The following is a 5,130-nucleotide window of genomic DNA, read 5'->3' on the forward strand; positions in this document are numbered from 1 at the left end:
TTGTTCATTATTTTATTAAATCCTGAAAATAACCCTGGGGGATAAATATTATCCTTGGTTTAGAACTGGGGAAAGCTGGAGCTGTATTTTTGTTTGTTTGTTTGTTTGTTTTTAGGGCCTCATCCACAACACATGGAAGTTTCCAGAGCACGCACTACCGGACCCAGCGCCTGAGTTCCAATTCTGTAGCACAAACTAAAAGTCACTGTGCTTAACTGTAACCAAGATTCAAGACTCAGGTGTTCCAAAATGAAGGCTTTTGGGTGGTGCTGAGGTGATGCGATGTGGGCCAAGTATGAAGTTTATAGAATACTTGCTGAAAGACTGTTCTGAGTCTATCATTTATACTATCTGTAGATGTCTGGTGCAGCTATGGTAAAATGTTAAGTGGAAAAGAAGGTGACCATTGAAGTGACATCGACATAGAAAAACAACAGTGGAAAGAAAAATAAGTAGTGTCAGGCGGAGGCTCTGGGCTGCATCAGTGGCACGTAACGTGCTTCGGCCCCTGCTTTCTGCAAGTGTTCAGACAAAGCAAAAACATGGGCATGTGGGAGTTCCCGTTATGTCTCAGTGGTTAACGAATCCAACTAGGAATCATGAGGTTTTGGGTTCGATCCCTGGCCTTGCTCAGTGGGTTAAGGATCTGGCATTGCCGTGAGCTGTGGTGTAGGTTGCAGACGAGGTTCGGATCCCGCATTGCTGTGTCTCTGGTGTAGGCTGGTGGCTACAGCTCTAATTCGACCCCTACCCTGGGAACCTCCGTATGCCATGGCAGCGGTTGGGGAAATGGCAAAAAGACCAAAAAAAAAAAAAAAAAAGGGCATGTGATAGTCAATCCTTTTCCAAATGCTAAAGCATTTAAAATAAATTCTTCTGTGGCCTTACCCATGGTTCTTTACATATCTAAACACAGCCCATATTCAGTACACAGTTTTCTTTATAAACACATGTGGCAAATGTAGCATTTTGCCTTTAACGCTACATCTCAAATATTTCCCTGTTTTTTCTTTTTCTATATGAAAAACCTTCATTGAAAATTACCAGAAGGAAAAAAAGGACCAGAGAGAGGGTCTCCTTATTGAAAGTTGAGTGGCGACATCAACGCTGATGTTACTGAATGGCTAATAAAGAATGTCTTGATGGTGATACCTCGCAGATGTTGTACCATAACCACATACACTGGTAGCCTACCTGTGGCTGGTAAGATAATGTCAAGACCCATCCTGTTTTCAGTGAGGCTGAGGCTGATTTGTTGATGAATATTTGTAGAAATCAAGTCTGGTGCCTTATTCCTAATCAAAAGATTTCTTAATATACAGGAATAACACATTTTAATAGGTAAAATATGTATTGTGGGTGTTTTGATTTTTGTTTTTGCTTGTTTTGGGCCATACCTGCACATGTGGAAGTTCCAGGGCCAGGGATTAAACTTGTGCCACAGCAGTGACATGAGCCACATCAGTGACAACACCAGATCCTTAACTGCTGTGCCGTCAGGTAACTCCCAATAGAAGATATTTTTATTTTGATTTACAGAATTAAGTTTTTTGTGTCATGTCTCAGATTTCTTTTGTATTTTTTTAAGACCCTACTTTTCCTTTGTGGGTCTTAAACTCATGCATTTAATCTTTGTATAATTTTAAAAAGTAACAAATTCCAACATATCAATTGTTATGTTCAACTAATTGTTAAAATTAGTCTAATTTTTCTTGTTTTGAATTAGGTACTTGGCCTAAAGTGTTGGAATTACAAAAGGAAGACATGAGGGATTGTTGAATACATATGAAATGTTATCAGAAATAGTATCTTTCTCTTAGGAGTTATGGTCTAAAATTGCCTGAATGTGCTTCTTTTAACCTGTACTATGAAATCATTGCTATCATTTTCCCTTTGTGTTTAGCTAGTTTGAATTAAAATAAACTCAACTATAAGGTGAGCTATTTTATTCAAGCAGGAAAATTCATCATAGAGCAGCATGTCAGTTATCTTCATTATTCAGTGTGTCACACAAGAAATACTCAATTGTGTGTGGTGCTAGTGCTGCTGGTTGGGGTGGAAACTGGCCATTTGTGTGGATCAAATCAACTCTAATCGTGCTTGTTTTAAGAATGGGCCACATGACAGAAATGCAGCTGGAGGTTCACTGCGAGGCTGGGGGCCCAAACTCAAGCTCTGCCAGGGTGAGTTTCTTACTTGGAAAAAGAGGGAGGAAAAGTCTCAGGGTCTGTCCTTGGACTAAATCCTCCAGATTTCAGTTGTGTCCTCACAGTGAGAATGTCCTGTTGCAGGAGTGGATGGGAGTCTATACCATGAGCTGGATGTCAGTGTGTTACTTTAACCTAAGAAGAGCTCTCCCCCGATGCTGGGCTGGACCAGTGGGATGCGGCCCATCCTCCCAGGAGGGCCAGGCCCCTGGATGTGGGCTCTCAGAGCAGAGGCCAGAAGGAGTGCAGTGTGTGACTTGAATGTGCCCTGAAGTCAGATGTGAGAGCTAGAGCCTGGACCTCAGCAATGGAGTTGTGCTTCCCTCTGGGACTGGACAGATGGGGTCCGGGAGGGGGAACCCACTCTGGCCCCTGCTGGCTGGGGTGGGGGTGGGACATGTGCTCTTCCTGCTCACGTGCTGACCAGCCTCTGCTATTTACCCTCACACTTTCACCTGGTTGACTGTTCTTTATGAAGCCTGCTCAGGTTGACTCTGAGGTCATTTTGTCCCTGTAGGAGGACTTGTGTGATCTGTACATGACATTCGATTGCACAGTTGAGCCCAGGGCCTCCGTGTCTCTGTTCTTGTGAGGGATAAGTCACATCACGGTTGCCCACATCTGCAGTCTGTCCTTGTCACTGGGCTCAGGGGAAGGAGACTTGTGTCACCCCATCTACCCTGAGAAATGAAACCAAGAAGGAGCCTCCTGAGTCAGTCACACATGATGGAAGAGCACAGCTGGCTGATGGAAGGTCGGGGTTATCTTAGTGCTACAAGGAGTCGTGTCTGCTGTTTCCCTCAGAGCAGGGTCATGAGCGTGGATGAAGGTGCAGCATCTGAACGTCCTGCGTGTAAGGTTCCCACTCATGTGGGAACTAATTGGAGGGCCTTTGTGTGTGTGAACAGTGGGAGCCCTGACCCCCAGTCTAGGGTATGTGTGGTAGCTCTCACATGCGTTCTTCCATTAGCTGTGGCCCTTTGAACATGAGCAAGGTTGGTTGTGGTTTAACTGTTCTTATTTCCTTCTGACACCCCAGCTCCCCCTTCCACAGCACCAACCAGTGGTGGCCAGTTTGACTTTAAGTAGTTTTGCACAAATCAACCACATTTGACAGAACACTTTAACAAAAGAAGCCTGAGAAAATGAAACACTATCAGCCACAGCAGCGCCCTCCTGCCCTCCCCAAACCCACCTCTGCCTCTCCCCTCTCTGCACCTTCCAGGCCAGGGCAGCCCAGGGCAAGCTGGGGAAGGAAGTTGCTAAGAAGCTGGAAATCACAGGAGACCCTGCCTGGCAGGGCCCTGGCAGTGAAATCAGCTGCACAAAACTTTCAGGGATTTGCAAATTTCCCATCTTGCCTTCTGTGCTTTCCCAATGCAGAAATAGTTCCATATCACAGATGATGGCCAAATTTTAGATTTCATTTTTCTTGTATCATGCTGCTGTTATTTTGTTTCCTGAGAGGAAACTAGCTGGTTTGCCAAAGAAGCTGTTTGATAGACACTAGAGCTGATTATGAACAAAGAAACAAACAGCTTTCCTGATTTTAAATGAGACATTGTTTTACTTCAAAACATAAAAGATTTACCTTTGAAAGGATACAATATAGAAAATGGGAAAATATGAATACTTTTTTTTTTCTCCTTCTACCATGAACTGATCATTTTTTTTTATGCCCAAGCCTATTGAAATACACAGAAACACAAACAAATGAGGGTCCTCTCCTACCTACTGGAATTATTACTCAACTTAAAAAGTCATTAAAGGACATGAACAAACACTTCACCAGAAAGAAAAAGGAAGTTGTAAATCTGGGATACACTCACAGAATAAGGCAGGATTTCCACAGTGCTGACAGCTAAGCAAGGAGCCATGGTGATTCCAGAGTGCAGACATGAGAAGGCAGACACACCCACCACTCCTTAAGAAAATTCTCACTGACTCCTTGGAGAAGGATTTTAAGAAAGAAGTAGTGCATGCTTTGTTTTTTTGTGGCTTGCTTTGTTTTTGTTTTTCCCAGTAGACAGTAAGCCAAGGGAAAGCCATGTGATACTAGGTCACAAAATATGGGCTGTGAGTTCAGAGAGACCTGGCTTTAAATGATGATTATTTATGAAATAATGAGCATGAACAGATGGCTTAACCTCTCCAATCTACAAACAGTGGAATCTAATTATATCTTTCTCCAAGGGGTCTTAGAAGATAATGGGATTCTCTGCTGAAAGGTAGAAACTGAGTCCTTCCATCTGCATCTAACCTGTCTGTGGGGAAATGAGATTAGCTATGATCTCGGTGCTTCTCTGTGTGTGTGGAATCTACTGCTTTACAGTAGAGCTGTCAAGAGTAGAAGCTAAGTTTGAGGATGTGTATGGACCAAGCATCATTAACTCATCTAATCCACATGGTCCAGGACACAGGACCCCCCGCACAGGGCACTGTGAATTCATCACACAGATAGCTGCCCGACGTACACAGATACTAACATAGACCCAGGGCTCAAACCCAGGCCCTTTTGGGTCAGAGTCTGAGAGTCTGTGTGCTTAAGCCTCCACCTAGTGTTCCTGTGGGGTACATGCTGTTTTCAGGAGCATCAGGAGTGAGCTTATGAGACACTAGTACAGATTGAAGCACACACAGTGTAAGTCACGCTGGGTGTTACACTGTCACCATAGGAATGTCCCAAAAAATGAGTCTGATTCCAGTGACCTTTGGAAGAGAAAGAACCATGCACCTTCATTTGGCTGTAGCTCCCCTTGGAGCCAGTGCCCCAAAGAAAGCACCGTGCCCACCATCTCAGGAAAAAGACTTAGAAATGTGGCGTGGACCATTATCACAACCGAGGCCGAATTTGATCCCTCAGTTGTCATGCTCTTTCTACCTTGGTTCGATTTCATGCAATTAAAATACACACAGACAAAAG

This window comes from Phacochoerus africanus, chromosome 11, assembly GCF_016906955.1.
Source record: "Phacochoerus africanus isolate WHEZ1 chromosome 11, ROS_Pafr_v1, whole genome shotgun sequence".
Classification (NCBI taxonomy): domain Eukaryota; kingdom Metazoa; phylum Chordata; class Mammalia; order Artiodactyla; family Suidae; genus Phacochoerus; species Phacochoerus africanus.